This window comes from Anser anser, assembly GCF_964211835.1.
Source record: "Anser anser genome assembly, chromosome: 2".
NCBI classification, from domain to species: Eukaryota; Metazoa; Chordata; class Aves; order Anseriformes; family Anatidae; genus Anser; species Anser anser.
This window is the reverse complement of record NC_139721.1, coordinates 117,180,356-117,203,346: the sequence shown is the minus strand read 5'-3', so window position 1 is coordinate 117,203,346 and position 22,991 is coordinate 117,180,356. Positions and strand designations below refer to the sequence as shown.

At 39.5% G+C, this 22,991-nt stretch overlaps 1 protein-coding gene across 1 annotated transcript in view; it reads right to left on the bottom strand.

The window, feature by feature from the left end:
• Positions 1 to 20,816, bottom strand: part of CPNE4 (copine 4) — a 293,591-nt gene extending 272,775 nt beyond the window's left edge. The window contains exon 1 of the mRNA XM_083825879.1: positions 20,331 to 20,816. The gene's annotated coding sequence lies outside the window, so the exon portion shown is untranslated. The remainder of the gene's footprint in view (positions 1 to 20,330) is intronic.
• Positions 20,817 to 22,991: the final 2,175 nt, after the last annotated feature.

Genomic DNA, 22,991 nt, shown 5'->3' with positions numbered 1-22,991 from the left:
CTTCTTCTCACTTTGCCAACTTCCTGAGCACCTCCTTTCCTCAAATGGAGAAGGACTAGAGTTTATGTTAAACTAGAAGTACATTGCTGCATGCTCTTAAAAGAATTAAGGCCAGTCATAAAAAGGCTATTTGAATCCTCATACTACACCAAGCAAACCTGAGAAAGAGTAGATAGAAATGAACCATATACCCAACATATCAAACACCGAATGACTCAGGTTAGGGTAACCAACCATTACTGCCATGTGTCTCCAAAAGGAAAAATCCCCAGAGGAGATGATAGCACAGAAGACCTACAGAAAAACAACTAAGACATCTCATGCTAACCAGTTATCATCACCAGAATACAGAGAATAAGGATCTTAAGTCCAACTCTAAGAATATCTAGCATAGTAGAGGGAAGTGATTGTCCCACTCTGCTCTGCACTGGTGCAACCTCACCTTGAGTACTAAATGCAGTTTTCTAAATGCAGTTTGGGCACCACAGTATAAGGACTACAAACCCACTGGAAAGCATTCAAAGGAGTGCTACAAAGATGGTAAAGGGTCTAGAGTGCAAGACGTATTTGTAGGAGCTGAAATCGCTTGGTTTGTTCAGCCTAGACAAGAGGAGATTGAAGGGAAGCCTCATGGCAATCTACGTTTTACTCAATAGGGGAAGCAGAGGGTTAGTCATTGATCCCTTCTCTCTGGTGACAGTGACAGGACCCAAGGGAACAGCATGGAGCTGTGACAGGGGAGGTTCAGGCTGGACATTAGGAAAAGGTTCCTCACTTAGAGGGCTGGACACCGGAATGTTCTCCCCAGGGAAGCGGTCACAGCACCAACCCTGTTGGAGTTCAAAAGCATTTGGATGTTGCTCTCAGACATATGATCTGATTTTTGGGTGGTCCTGTGCAGACTCAGGTGTTGGATTTGATGATCCTTGGGAGTCCCTTCCAACTCAGGATATTCTATAAATATTTCACAGTACTGCTGCCCATTACCATACTGCCGGGCTGCATATATTACTGTATATATGTGCACATATATTTATGATTTGCAGGTCCAGATGTGGAGACGAATGACAACTCTTCAAAGAAGGACAACAGGAGAAAAAAAAAAAAGACACTTCCTTCCAAATGTTCAAAGTCATTTCCTTGTACTTTTCGTTTCTTGTTTATAAATTCAAATAAGGCACATTCTCTTTCAGGTACAAAATGCTTTTCAATTTTTAAGGGCTTACTTATTTCTGATGTGGCCTTTCATATAATAATCCAACAGTATTTCTTCCCTTGAACAAACCTGATGTTCAGCTTATATAAAAAACAAGATTTACATGCCTGTAAGAAATGTAACACCCCCTACCCCATTCATTTCCAAGCTCATTTTGAAATATAACTCAATTTCTAGCAGGTTTTTGGTTGACCCATTGCCACCTACCCTCTCTGCACACACACAGTCTTGCGAAACATTTGTCCCCGGCTCCTCCAGGATTTTTGCATTTTGTTTAATCAGAGTTCACCCAAAACAGTTACTATAAATCAGCAATGCACACCTGGTAGTTTTTTGTGTTCTCGCTAAACTAAATGTAGAATTCCCAAAGTTTTTGGCTTTACACATATTGGGAAGAGAGAGTTCTGATATAACAGCCCATCTACCTGGAAACAGCCCCAATTCACACAAAATCATTAACTTCTTTAAAAAAATAATAATAATAATCAGCAACACAGTAAGTGAACACCATCAGCGCCAAACTTCACAGAATTCGTATGTGCTCAGCACCTAAAACCTGACAGACACCTACCCCAGCATTCTGACTCAGATTAGTGTTACATAAATGTGAGCTGAGAATGTTGTTTCTGAAGATTTATATTAATATTTCAGTCAAGTGATAAAATACATGTTTTAAAAATAAGCCATTTATCTCTTTATTACACTGCATGTAAACTATAATGCAATTTTCATTTGCTTTTCAGTTTTTCTTCTTTTTTCTATGAAAATTCATACCATATTTGATTCTTTGCAAATGTTATGAGTCTGAAAGCAATGTATGAACACATGTGGGAGAAGAACCACTGTTAGAACATTCATGTGGGATCAGCTATGGATCCACTCTAGTCTATGATCTCCCATTAGATCAGTAATAAATGACCAGGGGAACCAGTCCCACAACGCTACAAACAAGGTACAAGAAGCAATCTAAGGAGCATTTAGCCAAGTTTTAATTGTAAGCTTCCCAAGAAGCATTAGAGAGCAGCAAGGGGTGTGAAAAGGAACATGTCAAAGGTGACCCCAGTGCAGGCTGTGCCCTCGCTAACTAGGCGCAGTCACACAGGGCACAATCACAGTGGGCAGACCCAGGGACAGGTTAAAGAGTCCTTCAGTAACCACCTGTACATCAAGCAATGAATGAGGTCTGGTATCCAAGCAAAGACTCCAGTCAGGAGCTACAGGAGACAAGGTTACAATGTACAAGTAAGGAGCTCAGCCAAGAGACAACCCACCCACAGCAGATGATGAAGGTCCAGCCAGGAGACAGAGGGAAAAAAAATCCACAACATAGCTCAGGATGAAATTGAAGGTGGTGGGGTGAGCTTAAATGGGGCTCCAGGGCCCATGGGCAGAGGATGTGGGTAGGGACCACAGGTGTGGCTGTTCAGAGCAATTAATGCTTGCTAATACCCTGGCTAAAACAGGCAACATCTCATTGCTTAAGGACCTAGGCATACTGTACCTATCATCTACATGGCAGAAGATAAGCTTCATAGGATCATAGTTTTGGGTTGGAAGGGACCATAAAGATCATCTAATTCCATCCCCCTGCCATAGGCAGGGACATCTCCCATGGGACCAGGTTGCCCAAAGCCCCATCCAATCTGGCCTCGAACACTTCTAGGGATGGGGCATCCACAGCTTCTCTGGGCAACCTGTTCCAGTGCCTCACCACCTTCACAGTAAAGAATTTCATCAATATATTCAAGCATTTCCAAATGTCATCTGGAGATAACACAAAGGCAGGTAAAACAGCAATATAGCTCTACAAGGCTTCTCTCTGAGAGTGCCTGTCAAGGGCATCAACTACAGGTGAATTAACACATATCAGCAATCAAGTAGCTATCATCAGGTGACTAAGAAACTCAGTTAGAAACACATGTAATGATTTGTCCCTGGTAGAGAAGACTTTTTTGTATTTGTACACCTCAGCAGCATTATGCTGCGTAAATGCACATAGACTTCTAAAGACTCAGTGTAAACTGCTCTTGATCAAGTTTTGTGAAAAAAAAGTAAATAATAAAAGCCATCCTTTTCCCTGTACTTTTGTATCTAAACAATTGCAGAGCTGAAGGATGATAAATGTGTTCCTGAGTTAAACTGTTGTTACTGAATTTGAAATGCTGATGTTTGACCCTGTGGAATATAAACTAATTCTAAAGCACTAATATAAAGGACATATTAAATGAAAGAACACTGGAAGAGCTAGGCACAGCACACTGCTCACATACATCTGAGGTGCCTCAAATAATTTCATTCTTCTTTGGTTTTGTGCTGAATTTCTGAGAACGAGTGTATTTTTCCCTCTCATCTGTTTTTTCATTACCATCATGACTTCATTTGTTGTTAAATATTACTCAGTTCTCTGTACAGTCCCCTAGCAGTTCAAGCTGCCCTTTGGTAGCTCTTCAGAAATCTCTGAAACAACCACATTCAGAGCAACTTTGTGCAGTATAAATATTTAATTATGGACCCATCTAATTCAGCAGCAAAATTCTAGCTGCTTTCTTGAGTGATGAATGGAAACAGTCAAAGGAAAATTTCTGTTTACTCCAATGAGGCAGGAATCTAATACAATACGAAGATTCTCACCTTTAGACTCACTCATTGAAACAAGCAAAGACTGCTAGTGTTCATACAGCATTTTAGTATCAGTTAGTTACAATCTATATAAAATGAGGTAATGGTATCCATTTGTTTCCTCCTCTAGCATATCCCTCATCCACATAAGAAAGCAGCAAAGATGAATTCCCCTGGTGGAAAATATGAGGGAAGAGAGAGGCAGAAAGGGCAGCGCCTGTGAGCTGGGTCTTGGCCCTTCAGGTTATCATCAGTCATGCACAGGGACTGCCTCAGCTTGAGGCAGCTACTGATCCACTCCCTGCACTGAATCTGGTCAGCAAAGAGGAGAAGAAAAGGAAGGAGGTTCAGCCCTCAGTCAGGTCAACAGCACACCCTGCCTTAGTGTTATACACGAGCTTTTGTTTTATGGCAGCAAAGGACATTAGTACATCCCAACAGTGGCAGTGATTTGTCCCCAGCGCATGCAGATCTACAGGGAAAGATCTGAGAAACTGTTACTGGGAAGAGGAGGAAATTAATGGAAACCTAGAAGATGATGATGAGCAGGACAGAAGGATTCCCTTGTAGAAGATGAGGTGTATCAGGGCCCTGCAGGGAAAGCAGCTCCCTTGGGGGGCTTAGAGCAGCAGGGGCTTTCTGAGGAGTCCATCAGGGCAGAATCTCACCAGCCAGAGCCCATCCCACTGCCTCAGCCAGGAGAAGAAAAGGCATCGAGCACCTCCAGGAAGGCAAAGATGGGCAGGTGGGCTGGAGTGGCTGGGCAGTGAGAGTTAGGATTACTGGTGCCTTCAGGGCTTGGCAGAAAGCGGGCAGCAGTAGAGATATTTAAAACATCAAAGATGGGGATAAACGTGATGTCTGACAGAAGCTTGAGAGAGCTTGGTTTGTCTAACCTTAAGATGAGAAGTCTTGGGGACACCTTATTCCTGTCTAAAACTGCCTGATGGGAAGTGTAGAAAAGGGAGTGAGACTCTTCAGTTAAAAAGTAGGTGGAGAAGCAATAACCACAAGCTAGAATTTAGGAAATTTCCTTTTTTTTTTTTTTTTTTTTTTTTTTTACTGTGGGAATGGTCAAATGCTAGTACAGTGAGATGTTGTGGGATTGGACCTGTTTTGAGCAAAGGGTTGGATGAAAATCCTCCAGAGGCGACTTCCTTCCCTGCACCTATGTCAATATGAGTCCCACCATGTTCAGCCTTGTCACGCTGGGGTCATGATGTTCATTTGACCAGAAAACAGAAGCCAGAATGAAGATTTTAAAAGGAAAATTCCCCAGGTGAAAAGAGACCTCGGGCATTTTCAGTCTGGTAAGGAAGAATAAAAAAAACTGTGTTGGGCTCTTTGTATATGCAGATATTTCTCACTTCTCATCTCAGCACCAACCCTTGCTGTCATCTCCAGGAAACATACTGCAATTTATGCTGATGTAGGTAGAAATCAAGTCCTGTCTAGAGAATTTTCCAAAGTTTTCTATAAAGCGTCACCCCACCCCAGCGTGCCACTGGCACTTTGCCTCAGCAGTGTTCAGCATTTCAGGTCTCGCTGTAAAAGCTTATGCATGCTATAATTTTGATGTTTGTATTTGTAATTCTGCCCCAGGTAACACTTAGAAGGCATTGCTACACTCAGATTTTTTATTTTTTTTTTTTTTAAGTACTAGGTATGTATTTTTGCCAAGGACACCTGAAATTTTATAAGCTACTTATTCTTTGCGAAGTGTCTGATCCTGTTTTTATTCGCTACCTGAAATCATAATTATACCAAGGTGAATAATCCTTCCTGTAGCAAACAACTGACCTCATAGATTATTCTTTCAGCTGAGGAATTAACAGAAGATGATGAAATGTGCAGAAAAAAAAAAAAAGGAACCTTGAAAACTTTCGCCTGCCCCAAGCTAAAAAGCAGAACAGCAGGCAAAGTATATATGTAACAATTTCCAAACTTTTTTTTTTGAGAAACAAGGAGGCAAATGATAGTCATAATTCAGCAAAGTACAGAAGTATCTGGACAATTTGAGGCACATGAGGATTGCTAAACAGATGTCTCTCTGAACTGAGGCCAATGTTTAGCTACATTTTGTCCTCCGCTTGCCTGATTTTCATTGATCAGAAGACTCCTTCTTCCTACATAGCAGGTATATCAGGGGAGCTTAGAAGGCTTCATGGGTACCACCAACTGATGCATGTCACCCATGAGTGGAAAATTAGCATAACTCCACATAGCACTGCCATCCCCCACAGCAGATGAGTTAGGCCAGTGTTAACATCCCCACAATGCCATTTACTCCACACCCTTTGGGGACAAAGTTGGATCATAGTCTCCTCAACACATCTGCATCAGGTAATGGACGCACCTGAGGTACAGTCACTTTCCAAATTAATCCCCCTCCCTTGCTCTCCCACTTTCCAGAGTGAGATACCACAGACTCTCGTTAGAAACAATCCCACTCATTACACTGACTGAATCAGAATGAAAAAGAGCAGGTGCTTCCCAGTGACAGCCGAACACAATGGTTCTTAATCTTATGTGTGCCACAGCCACTTTCACACAAGGTCAATTGCACCTATAATTAATTTACACAAGCTGAACCCTCAGCTGCCACCTCACACAGCCTTGCAAATGCACAGGCTGCACAAAACTGTATTGGTAATTAATTTGTCAAGCAAATGCTAGGGAAGAACAACACTGGTAATTTATACCATAGATATTCAAATGAAACATCTTGCCTGAGTAATTTAATGTCAAAAAGTAGAACGGCAACAAAGCAGAACAAAGGATTGGAGTCTTCCACCAGCTATTTCTTCAGGGAACATTACTGTAACGTGTTATGAGCCAAATGCAGATGTGGTAAAAATACCTGTTCCTTCACTGAACTCATCTGGCAAGATTTTGGCATTAAAAATGATGAAAGAGAAACTCTACATGGGGGCAGAAGTCAGGTAAAGTATTTCAAATTTTGCTGACAATAGAAGAATCTTCTATAACTTAAGCTATGAGAAATATATCCTTAGATGTGTTCACAACAGATGACGGGCAAACTGTACCCCTATGTAAAAGGAGGAAGAGTTCATTCATAGTTCAGAAAAGCTGCTTCATTTTCTGTGAGTATTGCCAGTTAGGATACTAAAACCACATGAGATAGGCTTTCTCAGCATCAACATGAGCCATTTACCTTGCTTGTGTGTCTTAAGATGATTCATTGTGGTAAACCAGTGTATTTCTGAATAAGTGCTGTTAGACCAAGCAAACCTCCTACTTAATTAGGAGAGCATAAATGTCATCCATTAATACTTAATACATTCTCCATCATTAATGTCACTAATCTTTTTCTCCTTTTTCTACCATCAGGTGTTTTCTTCTTGACAGTTATTTTTTTGTGAAAATGACGAGTGGAGGCTTGCTACTGCTTAATCTTATTGAAGCTAAGCACTCAAATGACCTCTTTAGGTCGTGTTCTTACTAACAGTATTTCTGTGGAGATTAAAAAAAAAATATCGATAAATATGAAAAAAATGGAATCTTTCAAACATACTAAACAAAGCTGCTTGTACAAATGGGCTTTTTTTTTTTTTTAAACTCATACTAATACAACATTGCAAGATGAAGACATAAACACATCACTGACCTTTTTAGTGAAGAGTAAACTGTCCAGTCATTCCAAGACTACTACATAAAAAACTGTATCTCTGTATAGTCGAGAATCCCTAAGGAGAAGTAGGTCCTTTGGGGACAATATGAAAGAAAAGAAAGATAATGTGGAAAATTTCATGTAAATGAAGATTTTCGAATAATCAATGTTAATTCTGAATGCTTTTTTGACTTCTTGGGAATACTTTCTGGAAGCAGTGTCTTCCACAAAGTTTCTGTGCTCTGTAGAAACAAAGGAATTCCCATCATTATTAATATTTTTGTCATCATCCCTCCTTAGAGTCTTTCTTACCAAATCCCAGTGTTTCTCCATGTCCTGTTTTTCATTCTACCTTGATTTTATACTGCATAATTAATCCAAAACCAGCAATAATAATTTCCATAGGGTCATACTTTCCTACATGAAACTCATTACAATACAGAAAAAAAGGCAATTATAACAGCAAACAATGATGTGTTGTTGTTGTGATTTAAACCAGCAGGCGGCTAAGCACCACAGAGTCATTCTCTCATCCCCTCCCCTTAGTGGTGAGAGAGAATCAGGAGGAAAAAAAAAAGTTCATGGGTTGAGATAAAGACAGTTTATTAGGACAGAAAAGGAAGGGAAATGATGATGATGACGACGACGACAATAGTAATCGTAACAGGATGTACAAAGCAAGCGATGCACAATGCAATTCTCACTACCTGCTGACTGATGCCCAGCCCATCCCCAAGCAGCCATCCCTCCCACCATGGCCAGCCCCCCCACTTTTATTGTTCAACACTACTCCTCCATGCGGTATGGGACATGGCTCTGGCCAGTTTGGGCCAGCTGTCCTGGCTGTGTCCCCTCCCAGCTCGTGGTGCACCCACAGCCTCCTCGCTGGCAGGGCGGTATGGGCAGCTGGAACGTCCTTGACTCTGTGTAGGCAGTGCTCTGCAACAACTGAAAGATCAGTGTGTTGTCAGCATCACTGTCTTCTGAAACCCAGAACCCAGCTCCATACCAGCTACTAGGAAGAAAATTAACTCTATCCAAGCCCAAACCAGTCATATAGCGATGACTCCAGACTAGACCAGCAAAACTTGTTACTAGTCTTGAAATAACTTTTGTTTATGTAGCTCTGCTTGTGGAATTTGCTTCCTGATTTCTGACACATGCCATTTCACAATAATGCATATTAATCCAGCTGTACTCCTTCACTCTCTGTAATATTTACAAAATATCTCCTACTGAAAAGAACATAATGAAACAATGAAATAATGACAGCATGTAGAAGTAAGAAGGAATATTTTAAAAGAGGCAGATAGAAAATACAGTTAGCATAGAATTAAGTATAAAGTCTCTGAAAAAGAAAAAAAGAGTAAGAGAAGGTGAGGGAATACATATGTCCTGAGAGAGCAAGCTCCATACACAACTTCTGCAAAAACATGGTTAATGGATGTCCTACAAGGTAGAAATATCACTGAGCAGACAGTCAGTCTAGATGTGCGTCAACCATATGAAAAGAGAACGGAAGAGCTATGCCTTGAGCAGTGAGTGTGTAGTTATATATGTAAAAGAAAATAAACAACAAGTAAAATCCCACAATCAAAGAAAAATACCCGTTGCTACTTTATAAACAACTGTTGACCAGATTCATCACTGCATTTGGAACCTTTCTCCATGTCATAGAAGAATGAATTGTGGTTATGATAGACACGTTTTTTCACCTGAGCCTGACAAAGTCATTGTCATATCTGGTCAGACATGACCAAGGAGGGCTAGAGCATTAAAAATTTGCTATAATATTTGTAACTACCAATTGAAAAGCTTTTCAAAATCTCCTGTAGGAATGTTGTAGAATTGCAGCGCTTACAGCCCTTTCCAGGCTTCTGTTCAGAGGAGTACAAAGGGGAGGACCAACCCGATATTTGTTTAATTAAAATTGCATTTACTTACAACCTGAATCAGTTATTTCCCCTCTCAAGAGAGAAAGTTTAAGTTTGTAACTGTTGGGAAGCTTGAAAATTATCTCTGGGCCGTTATGCTACCACCCAACTAAAAATACAGTACAGGGGCTGCTGAGCTACCAGTTGGCTAATGCTTCAAAACCAAGGACAAACAGTGTATTGCTATTCACTAAGGAGAGACCATTTCTAAAGCACAGAAATCACACCACACAGTAATTGTTTGATGGTTTTCAGCTGCAAAAATATGCTAATAAGATCAATAAACAAAGATAAAAAAGACTTTGAAACATGATGAATGCAGATAACACAGCTCAGTGAAGCAGAGATATTTCCAAATGGCAGCCAAGTATGAGCTAGGAAGCATTGGAGTGTCTTTTGTGAATATAAAGAAATAAGCAAGAACCCAGCAAGAGACCTTAAAGCTGTACTTACACGAGGAAAGAACCTCAACATTAGTTAGAGGCAAAGATTGTGTAGTGGAAGCTGACAAATCTGGACCATCTTGTATCATTTACAGTCCCCTCAGCCTGAAGTGTTGAGAGTCTTGCTACACTTTTTAAAAAGACTGTAGTCTGTGGTGGAGGACTACCTTTTCTGGTTGTTCATTGTCTGGATACCTCAACTTCACAACTTTTGTAAAGATTTACAAAGAGAAGCAAAATTTGGCAGGGTTTTCCTGCTTAATTCTGTCCCTGCTTGGAGTTTAACAATAAAAATTCGCTCAGCTTATTCTGTTTTCTCCACAAATATTGCCTGAAAATACCAAAGTGCTGTGCATCCATTTCCTCTGCCCTCAAGTTATCAACCAATACTACTGACTAGATACGTACACTCAGATGATATGAGAGTTTATATTCCAAACCTGAGAAAGAATGAAGGCACAATGTCTGGTGCGGTTCACTCCTGTGGCTGAAAATTGGTTAGCTTCATTTTATGCATAAAACTGGCTTACATGACGGAGAAACCTGTTGAGTTCATCAGCCGCGAAACTGAAGGCAAGAACCAGAAATGTCATTGCAGTAGACTGTAAAACATGGCATGCCAAGAGGGGAGAATGGAAGACAGGACCTGCTCTTAAATACAACATATATTTCACCACAAAGTCAGAGACTGGATAGGTAATGCCACTGATTTGTACAAAGGTAACCTCCTGAGCCTCACGTTGTCCTCAGGCCACGCTGGCTTGCAGAGGTACTGTACAGGCAGCTGCAGCTTTCAAAGAATGTAATGGAAAGTTAGCAGCACAATAGCTGCAGAAAGAGGTGGGTCATTTTGTATCAAGTGGATTTCAAAAGGGGGATAGTTCAAGGTACAATGGCTTGGAAGCTTTACTGGGTGTTGTGTTTAGTTACACAAACACAGGTTGGTTACTGCAGGTACAAACCAGAGCTGATGTGAAACGTGCATAGGGCTTGGTGGGGATAAAAGGCCCATGCAGAAGCATCTAGCAGACAACACTGATGCTATTTATTTCCCCTTTACCTCCCGGAAACCATCCTTTCTTTTTGATAGAACATACATCTTGTCTGAAAAGCAATCACAAGTTGGTGCTTTGGGAAATGCATTGTATATTGTACTAACACAAAATAGGCTACAAGATACTGAAGGTGACTACAGAGGCATTGTGAATGAGATCAGATTGTTGGATGGATCCCATTCGACAGGGGGAAAAGGGATCACATACCACATGAAATCACAAATGTTTCAATGGCGAAGACTTTGGAAAGGGGTAGCACTTCAGAGGTATTTGTTCCTACTTATTCATCCATTCTTTTCCCTCACTCACATGCAGGAACATCTCGTATTTACAGGAAGAATCCCAGTTACATTTTTATAGCCACAACCCATATTATCAGAACGTTTGACTGTCTACATCAGCAGTATTTCCTGATCGAGGGTTTTAGAAGGGGGTAAGGAGCTGGCCTTGTGGAAGGCTGTTGTCACTGCAGAATAGACTATACCTTTCACATCTCTACGTGCCCAGGGAAGATATTCTATGCCTTAATGTAACTATAAGGCTCTACAGCAGAAAATGCATGTTTTTCAGAACTTGAAAATTAATACACTGAATTATGCATTGGCTAATTAACTTGTGATTCTTACAAAATACACAAGGTAAATATTAATTTTGGGATTGCACAATGCAATTATCAGAAAGAGAGAAGACTCACATTTGATATTCCACAGCCTCACTTTCACTGGAGTTCAAGAACAGCACAGACTGGCTCTCTTTACACGGCAAAAGAACATTAAAGACAGTCCCATGTTCCTCAAGGGACAAACCCAGCAGAAAACAACCAACACATTTTACAGATCAGAGATGTCAGAGTCTGAAGCATGCAAGGAAGTATGCTCTGGTGCAGAGAAACATATGATAACGATTTATAATTTCTTGCAAGTAAGGTCACTGGGACTAGTGGAGACCAACAGTTTGAATGCATTTCTATGTATGTGTGTGTCTGGGCACACACAAGCATGTATGAATATAGAGATTACAGCTGAGTCAGAGAAGTGATTAGAAACAGTTGTTAAGACAGAGGCAGAATACAACAAATGTGCTGTTTGACTACAGCATATATTTATTTTTTTTATATTCCATTCCATCTTTATTTTCCAAATAAGGTCCTCAGTTTTCCAAGTAATACTGGTGTTGTGGTCAACATACCAGTCAAAAACAGTACAGGCATGTCTCAGAAAAGAAATACCTTTGTTACCAGCTGTAAATAGAAACTATTGTCAGATTAGTTTTGCTGGATACATCTAGTATTACTTGAAAATTAGAGAAAAAAATAGTAGCAGAGATCAGACATACTATAAAGATGAACAGCTAATTCAGGAGCTTTACTCTTATCTAGTTTCTATTAATGATTCCTTGAGAGACACAAAGAGTAACGTATCTCAAGCACTGCACAAACTGTCTCTACGCAGCAATTTTATAGCAGACAAATCTCATATGCACATTGGGGCCCTCCAACCCCACCTTGTAACTGTTTGCAGAGGTAAATGAATAGTCTGTAGATATCCCTACTCAAATTTTTTACCATTTAACTGGAGTTCTTCCTCTGAAAATGAGGTTATGGGACCCTGCTTCCTTGTTAAACAGCTGTTATGATTTCTGTTTCACTGTGGCAGTCTATCCCATATGCACTGTTCATCATTCCTGTGGCCAGAATGTCATGAAGAAGTGTTTGTAAGGAACTTTCGTTTGCTTAAATCCTTGGCTATTAGAACAGCCATTTCTTTAACTGCCTTCCTCCCTTGAGTATGAGGTGTTACAGTTTTCCCATAGCTTAACAGTGGGATATGTCACAGTTTCCAGGGTACTTTCACACTGCTGATGTGACTGACATTTCTTAATGCAGCAGGACTGTGTTCACATAAAGGACATTATTATTTTTGGTCCTGAGGATCAGACAACTTCCTTTTTCTTTCCAGGAATCAATATTATGCTTACCAAAAAAAAGCTCCCAGGTCAAAACCACCACCTTTCGTCGGCAGCAATGAGCACTAGGGGTGAAGGTTTATCCAAACCCCTGACTATGTTAAGAAACGAACCAGCATGAACTTCTGGTGCAAAGAGTGCTGAGAAAGCATGCCTTCCAGCTGCATATTCAGGCTACCTCTTCTTACAGCAAAGTGTGTGATGCTAAGGTGTGAGGAGCTGTTCCTTCCCTCTGAAACACTCCCAGAGCTCCCTCTGCCCTCAGGTCTCTGAGCTATACAGCCTACAGCCACAGGAAAATCTCAGGCCGTGACTCACAGGGAGTCAAAGTTGCACCTTCTCCACTCTTAAACCTCCAAGTGTTGCTTTCCAGGCAGTTCTATTGGAAAGAAGCCAGAGGCTGAACTGCATCTCAGCCTGAGGTCTGTAGGCTTGAAATCCAAAGGGTTTTCCCCCTTTCTGAGAATAGAGAATAAGGTTGTATAGGCAGCAGGTTTGTTCATCTCTGTGTAAGCGGTAAAAGGTGTTGCCGCTTTGAACTCTATTACCTACACACTAGTGTCTGTCCTTGAAATAAGTGTTACTAGGGGAGGCAGGGAAATGTTTATGCATAAAGGCAGTAGAGATAAGAACAAAGATGCAGTTTCAGGATCATATATCCACACATCCGTGGATTCCCTGAAGTGGGAAGAAAGTTAGAGTCAGCATTTACGGAGATAAGGGTTATCTGTTTGATTTAACAATACAGTTGAAATGTCTGACCTTTCCTAACATGATTATTTCTCATGCTTAACATCTTCATACTAACTCAGGTTTTCATTTACAGAGGTATGCTGGGGACTTTCAGTGTGACATTTCTAACAAGTGAATTCAATGGCTGTTGTAACACACAGTCTTATACGTAGTGCTAACACGAGTGCTTACCCTGTGAGTAGAAGCAGAAATTGATCTCCCAGTAGAAGGATCTCGGCAGTGAAGATCAGCATAAAACAGTGCAATCTAGCTTAAAATTCAGCATTGCCTGGTAACAGTAGACCACAAAAATGTATATATAAAAACAAAACAAAAACAAAAAAAAATGGCCTCTAATTATGTAATTGCATACTAGGGGAATACATTTCTTTATGATCTGATCGTCAGCTAATGCTCAGGACATCTAAGTGAGAGATTGCTTTCTGAGCACTACTGTAGAGGACCTATTCAGAAAAGTCACCAGTCTGAGCTTTTAAAAAATGGTAATTACAGAAAAGTTTAATATTGGGTTAAAATGCAAGCAATGCATAATCAGGGAAAAAAAATGGAAGATGAAGCAGGCATGCTTCCTACTTTTCTTCCTCTAAACAAAGAAAGTATCTCATCAGTAGTAACAGATCTAGCTTCTGGATAGACTGAAACTGCAGCAGTAACAAGCTAGCGAGACTGGAGCATGGAGGGATCTCAGTCACAGTGTCACAGCACCCTGACTCAGCTCATTCACTGGGCTTCTCAGGCAGCTAAGCTTAGCTCCGTGTCAACAGGAGCAGCCTCTGCACTGCAATCACAGCCTTTCCTGATCCCATCCCTGCACATTCAGGCAGCATGCCCGTACTCTTCCCAGGCCCCATGACCCTGCTTCCACTGCCTCGAAAAGCTCACATCAGAAATCAAACAGGAAACCAACTGTGGTCTTAAACTCCAGCCAGGTGTCTGCAAATCAGTTCAGGGCTTCAGTCAAAAAAGTAATTTCTCCAGAATGTTACAGCTTACTCCACATACAGTTTGTCCAGTCTCCTGCCATTTTCTGACTAAGGCTAAATATCAGTTATCCCAGAAGCCTGACAGTATCGAAATCAACAGCTAGTAGGCATTAGAGACAGTCATACCTTTGAGGACCAGCTGTCACATGGAGTTGATGGGCACGAAGTCCACACTATGCACAATTATCTAGATTTCTTCTTATCATGCTGTCATCTTTTACAATTTGACTGCAGAAGCTTTAGTTATGGAAAACACTTAGAGTGTTTGGCAAAACACAAGTAAGTGGAATTGTTAAGTGGTTTGAGGAGAAAACTCATTTCTGCAGAAGCATCCACAATATTCTTCATTAAAACAACTCAAAAAAAAAAATGTCTGCAGGGAATGTAATCTCTTATCTGTATCATAATGGGGAGGAGTTAGCAACTGGGCTATACTTTGAATTTGGCCTCATTGCCTTCAACCAACTCATCACCTTCAAATATTCTACAGTACTATGCCAGAATAGAGGTAAATATTAAGCAGGTGAAAATTAACTCATTTTTTTAAACTGAACTTTGTTAATTAGAAAGAGACAAAAAACATTACTGTGCAATGCATAGAAATTAAAAGCACACAGGAGATGGTGCTTTTGAGTTGTCTCTAAATATAGCAGAATATAACTATTTTATGCTGCCCAGACCAAATACAAAAGTTTTCAATTGCAAGAGTTTTCAGTCCCAAAAGAACATCAGCTCCCTCAGACTAAGAATTAGTGAATAGTACATGCCAAGGCATTTGTGTTTTGAAATCATAAAATTAGTGAAAAATGGAAGTGAAAGGGACACCAAGAGACAATCTAGCCTATTTCCAATTCTACGCAGCAGATGTGTAACTATTTGTTTATTGGAAAGTCACATAACTCACTTTCAAACATCTTAAATGATGGAAATTTCAGTTTCCATAGGCAGTGCTTCACTCTGGTTATTTTTAGTTTTGCTAATGTATAAGCTAAGCCTGCCTCTCTGCAATTCCAGTTTGTGTGTTGTTTTTTTTTTTTTCCTTGCCCAGCACAGGCAAGTTTATTACTTTCCTCTTAGTTGCAGCCTTTAAATATGTGAAAGCTATTGTCATGTCTTCTTTACTCTAAACAGCCCTACATCTTTCAGACTTTAAATGGTGGTGAACATGAACATTCAAATTTCAAGAGCTCTGAAAAAGATATAAAAAACTTTTAACCTCTTCAGTGTATCTCATATACAGAGTTTCATTTTGGTTTTCACTTTGTCTTTCTTAGTATTCAATAGAAAGGAATACAGTGAAAAGAATTCTTCTTTCCTGAAGAACAGAGGTGGAAAATGTATTTGCATGTAGCATTATAATACTGCCCTTAGTTTTTGAAAGAAATTTGATAACAGTAAAATAAACAGTTGCCTAGTCAGAACTGCAAGCCAGACTTCACATTCCTCCAAGAGACTTCCCACTTACAGTCATTTTGTTTCAAAGAGTAAACATTCAGTAAAATTTTCTTGTTGTTCTGATCAGAGCCATGGAAAGCCACAGGTCTCCCACACTCCTTTGTACATCAAGACATAATGTTTGAGTCTTGTTGGAGCTGGCTTGTTAGAAATTATAGAATCATAGAATCATTTAGGTTGGAAAAGATCCTTAAGTCCATCAAATCCAATCATCATCTAACACTATCAAGTCCACCACTAAACCATGCCCCTAAGCGTCACATCCACACATCTCTTAAATACCTCCAGGGATGGTGACTCCACCACTTCTTTAAGCAGCCCATTCCAATTCCTGACCACACTTGGTACAGGGCCTTATGAAGTCTTATGAACAGGCAGAAGTACCAGGATGTTTTGTATTAGAAATATGCTTTTTGTCTTGCTTTTTCAAAAGACAGGACATTTCAGTGTTCATAAGCATTGCCTGATATTTTCTCACTTCTTTTGCTTCTTTCTGCTCTAGTATGTATTTAAGCAAGGAAAAAATATACATTCTTCGTAATACGCTTATAAATCCCTTCTAGTAGGGGACTTTATGCCTCTGTGCATAAACAAACAAATCTCATGTCAGAGGTGGCTTATGATGTTAAGATGTCCTGTTTAAGATGCCATCGCTTAAGAGGCCAGAAGTTCGAAGGTCACCAGTTCATAGTGGTTTTGGTTTAGTGAATATTCAATATGTGTAACCAGACTACGTGAACAGGACTGTGTATTATACACTATACATAAAGCAGCAGAGTTTAGTTCATATTTTGGGGAGTTGTACTTTTAAATTTTAACCACTGAGCAAATGTAGAACTCCATGAAATAAAAGTCACACAGGTCCTTCTACTATATGTCTCTGGGAGATGAGATGATACCAGAGAAGGCATATCAACAATGTTCTGCTGATTTAACTCCATAGTAGTGTCACTTCTGAAATAATTCTGAAGCATTTATAAAAAAAACAAGTCAGTTCCAGAACATTGTGCTTGTCTCATAGTTTTGGAGGATGGTAAATCAGTTAGAAATGCATTCTGGTATCTGCAATGAGATCTCTCCCTTTCCTTTTTTTTCCCCCCAAAGGGAAATAATTCATATCAGTCCCCAAACTGCATTTACTTGCAATTTTTCCAAAATCACCAAGACGGCCTATGTCATTATCAAAACTTGGTATTTGTAATGCAGTGACTACAGTAAAATATAGATTTCCAATAGAATATTTAACAATTTAGAGACCGATCAAGCCATACTGAGCCTTTAAATACATCATGAAATATTGTTTCCAGGAAGCTAAACATTAAACAGCAGGGTGTAGATATAGATACACTTTGCTTCATGAGGTGATAATGAAGTTAAAGAGACGTCTTGAAAGTAATTACATTAGACCACTACTGACAAGAGGCAAAGAACGTGCAATAAAATCAGCCAAACTCTTTGCCTACATGTAAAAAGAGAAGAAGCTACATTGACCAGAAAGATCAGGCTGGGTTAATCAAATTCTCTTACTTCGTAAAATTAATTGAGGCTCATCTCTCTCTATGAAGATGTTGAATTCTTGTGCCTATACAAATGAAATGTACAAAGAGAATTTTTCTAAGGGTTAATATTACAAGTATATATTTAAAAAAAAAAAAAAAACAAACTTTTTTCATTACTTATATCAATGTTGAAACAAGAACCGACTTTAACAAACTCTCTCTTTCTGGACAGAAAATTTATATTGGCAGCAACCCTGACTGTAGAAGTGAAAAATCATTGAACTTAACCTTTATGTAAATTTGGAAGTGGGGTCATGCATTCTTAATATCTGGCTGTGGTCCTGCTATTCTGCATTTCTCAATATATCACTGAATTTCTGATGATTCTCATAAAAGTGTCAGTCAGGAATCTACTGCAAATGCACTAGCTCAAAGTACAGCGAACAGATGAGAGTTTAGCACTAGATGGCAATATACCTTTGTAAAATAATTCTCTAAGGTGTCTGTAGATATATGCAAACATTTTTCTAACCTCTGTACTACTACTTGGTTCGTTTGTGGGTTTAAGCATACATTTTTTATTTGGTTTGCACTAAAATAAACTTTCCTTTCATACTATTGCATTTTTCTCATTTCGTGCTTTGAATTAAGGTAAGACACTACTCTGATCTAGAGCTGACAAAACAGAAGAGATTCACAGTTTGACTGAGAGGATGCTATATATTATTCACAATTATGTGGAAAACATGAAGAACCACATGATGAAACCTGACCAATTCTATCATGCTTGGAGAAATGTAAATCACAGCAAAGCTTGTTTTTGTGGGCTACCACCTTCCATCTACTGATGTAAATCAAAACATGAGCTTAATCACATATCTGTTAAACTCAGGATTCCTTAGGGTAGGCTTTTATTCCACTACCTGAAGCTTTAAAATTGCTTCTCCATTTTGTACTCATGCCTGAGCACGTAGCTGAAGACAAAGTCAATTATCCAGGTAGAATAGAGAGGATTGTACCACAGTTAACCAAAGTACTTTGGCTGGCTTACGTGTATTTGGTGCTGCACTTTCCCAAGTTCTTTGGAAAGGCCAACATGTTATAAATCAAACCTGTAAACCCACACTTTGTAAAACTAAACCCACGTTATAATTATCAACTAAGCTACTAATTGTTGGGTAGCTTGGTTGTTTCCAAGAATGATCAGCATTTGAAGGTAGTATTAATCTGTCTCAGTGATGGAAGGACTTCACAAAGGCCTTGGCCACCTCCCTGCATGAATTCAAGCCTATCTTCCTGTTACTGTCCCTTCTTTTTCTATGAAAATGGGTTCTTGAAGCTGACTCACCCACCCAACTTACCCTCCTTGCCAACAAGAGGTACGAGTAAAAGATCCCCCAAAAAAACAGCAGATTACTTGCCACAATTGCCTGTTCATCACTTTGGCTATTGCCCTACGGAAAGCTCGTTCCATAGTTTTGCAGAATACACTTTTACACCTTTTGTACTTTATATGGACAACATAGTAGGTACGAAGATGGAACATCACTTTATATATATATACATATATTAGAAAGCATATTAAAATTTCTGACAGAAGCAACTCAGTGTCAGCAAATTAAAGATTTTTGTCTCCAAAACTTCTCAACCTCCATCACCCTGATATTTAGTACTTATTCTAGTTTGATTTAATGTGAGACAAATTAGATATATGCCCTGAAACATATATAATTTGGTTATAACAACCATATTGGCAAGTCAATGAAAATTTTACTGATAAAAGTCACACTGGAAATATCAAGAACTTTGACAGTTTGATAACAGTCCTCCATTGTAACAGTTCTGATAGTTTCATTCATAAAATGTTTGTGTCAATATTTCAATCAACCACTACTCTCTCAAGAAAACACATAGCCAAAACAGATTTGAAATGTCATTACAGTATGCTTATATCTTAGCATAAAATGCTTCAATAGTTAAAATAAACATAAGCAAAAATAACAAAAAGTACCAAGAACCCAAAGAGGCTGAAGAATGATAACAACACAGAAGCAGAATGAGAAGGGAGAAGAGGGAGAGAACAGTTCGCTGAAGCAAACAGCTAATTTATTAATTTTTCACTCCTAATCCAGGATTTAAGTGCCAAAACTGAAACTACCACCACAGGTAGATTGCACTCATCACCAGCAAGATGTAATACTTATGAAAAATTTTGGACTTGCATTTGACCTCAGGTTGTGTTTTTATAAAGTATTTTTGTTTTATTCCAGTGGAAATAAAAAAATAAATAAATAGTGAAAGAACATATCTTCACTCCCACGTATTTACATTTCAAATCTTGCCGCATTGTGCTAGGGCATGATCAGAAATCATTCCAGCTGAGCAGAACAATCGTTTTAATCATAGTTATTGTGTGTTACTTCAAAGTTAAATGTAATTATTAAAAATTAAAGAAAGCAGGAGCCCAAACCCCTCAGGTATTCTAAGGCACACAAGGACAATAGCTTGATGCTTGATTAAACACGGGGAGGTTGTTTGAACTTATGTTAGCACCCAGATGAAACACTTCTGGCTTTAACCCAGACAGACAGCTGCAATGATGGCTAGCTGGAAGAAAATGTTTTTCTCTTCCTCCAGTACAAGAAATATCTTACCTTCTACTGTCAAAATGACATGAAGCCTGACAGTCCCATGCAAGTAATTAGTAAGTCTTGATGATTAGATAGTGTTAGTGGTCTAAAGACCTTTGTGTCCTAGAAATTTGCTACAAACCTTACCTCTTTCCTGCAGTGGTAGTCCAGTTGTGTGATATGGTCCATCAAATGTTGCTTGAATTCATTCATGGAATTTGTAACAAAAGAATAAAGATGGTTTACACAGTGCAGAATTTAGGTTTGTGTCTCAGGGATGGCCTGAGGCCAAAATAAACATTACCACAAAGCGGAATAATGCCACCTTCAATCTGATGTTAAAGTCATCACCTGTTAAGACACAACTACCAAGCTGCATCTTAATCTCCTCTTTATCTTGTCCTCTTGTTTCTCTTGAGTCACGCGCTTTATGATGACAAAGACAAATCACATGAAACTGGAGAAAAAGTGCTTATATCTGAAAGGAAGGGGCTTTACAATACAGATGAAGATTGGATCTGGAATTTGATCTCTTTTTGCATGAACACCAGCTTCCCATTTTTTGATAATGCTTTTTCATCAGAGCAGCTGGAGGAAAAGAATTTTCATGTTCTCCTTCTCTTGTATTTTGAAGCTCCTGAAAACCAGTGTAACTCTATCAAAGACAAAGAGCTAATTGAAATCATACTGAGTGATGATCTGGAGCACCTGATGCACATAAACACATCCACAAAATGGAGATCAGAAGGTGCTGAGGGTAATATCCATGGAAGAACAGCTGTGTAAACCTCAAGGGAAATACATCTGGAATAACTCCATGAGCTTCTGTGTAGTTACTTTATATCTGCATAAATATAATAGAGAAGAAGCTGGGCACTGTGCAAAAAAAGTTTTTTATCTCAGATTGATGTCACTACAGCTTTGGACCCAACCAGAGAAGGCTGAATGGCCTAAGAATGACCACAGCCCCACTGCTTACAAGTCCCAACACCAACTGCTGTCTCTTTTTTCTGATGCCATTGAAGGAAAATGATGGCTCCTGCCAGCAGCATCAAAAACATCATTCAGAGCCCTCTAGAGATCCTGTTACCACTGCAGATTTCTTTATTTGCAGGCTGTGGATGCTCTATTTTTTTGCATGCTGCTGACAAGCCTTGATCCAGCTCCTCAGGGAAGGTGAAAATACCTCTAACCCAGTCTTAAAATGGGTTGAGAGAATATTGCATGCCAGCACTGCAATCATTAACAGAAAGAGTACATCTGATTAGGGCAGAATTCTTTTTGAGGTGGGTGTAATGTGTCCCTGTGACACAGGCATGGTGACATGACATGCTTTTGTTCTCCTACCGTAAAGGACCAAAGAAGTCTATGTTAAGCATTAGCCAAACAGAGGCAGTTGATACCTATCTATTTAAACTTTAAGAAAATTATTTGGAGTTGGAACTCTTTTGTTCTGGCCATAAGTTTATTGCAGCTGAGTGAATGATGCCCTTGGTGTATTTTATTGTTTGCTCATGGTGTGCAAGCAAGAGATAAACAGGAGGACTGCAAGCCAGAGGAAACATCCTTACATTGAACTCTGCTGAGGGACAGACACAGCCCTGATCTGAGTGGAGCTGGGGAGAGAAGACACGGAAAAGGCATGGAAGTGGAAACAGATATCAAGACTGCAAAAGCCACAGAGTCATGACTTCAACACTGGAGGCTGGAGCAAGTATCCTACCAGGGTACACTTCACGGAGGAGGAAGGAGAGGAGGCAGGGTAGGAAGTCTGGAGTCTTCCTATACCTTCCTCCTTCTACCCCCACTAATTCCACACTGGAGCCTTCTCTTAACATGTTTATCAGTGTATCTTCCACTGCTCCTGATCCCCCTTTGCCAGTGGAGAAGCTGCATATCAGGGTACACGTCCAATCTCATACTGTGTCTAAATACCAGACAGATTTAACCCTACACTTAATAAAAGATGGTGGAGGGGGACAAACATCACATCTAGGAGAAAATTCTTTACATTGCAGTTTGGGGTAAGGGTTACAAATTTTATCGTTTGGATGAAAGAGCTTTTAAAAACAACAGAACAAACTGTGAACCTACTTAGAAGGGCTGAATGTCCCTTAATGAAACTTGTATTCCCTGAACAATTCAAAGAGTCAGCAGCATAACTTAACACACCGACTTTTCAGATATCACAGTGCATGACACACAAAGGTGTACTTTTACTTAATAATATTATGTTTAACATCATCTAATAAGTATTTCACCAACTTTACTGGTAAGATAAAGGCATATAATCTGTACCTGAGATGTTTTCCCTTGTACTTTCAATGTAGTCAGGGAGGTTCATTTATTGTCTTTATCATTATCTCCTCCTCTTCCACCTTCTCCTATTTTAACGCTGTCTGCAGGCATACAAAAGAATCTGTTACCTTGACTTTGAAACCAGCTGTGGTTTTTACATCACTCACCACCCACAACAGAGGATTTCTGCAGGTGTGAGATAGCTGCCACGAAAGCTCCATCTCCTGAGTTTTACTCTCAGGAAGGAGGGTATGTGATGCAGCACAGTTTCATTCTCCTTCTGCAACCTTCATCAGGAACAAATTTACACCAACGTGGTGTACTTTAAAATAACTCCAACACTTTATGTGTCTCTTCCCACTGAATCAGCAGGACCAAGATCAGATTTTACCCTAATGTTTTGTCATCTCCAAAGTCAGAGTAATTTTATCTTCCTTGTTTCATAAATCTCACAAAACATGGGAGACAATGAGTGCTTGGAAAAGAATAAAGTTAAAACTTTCTGCTCCT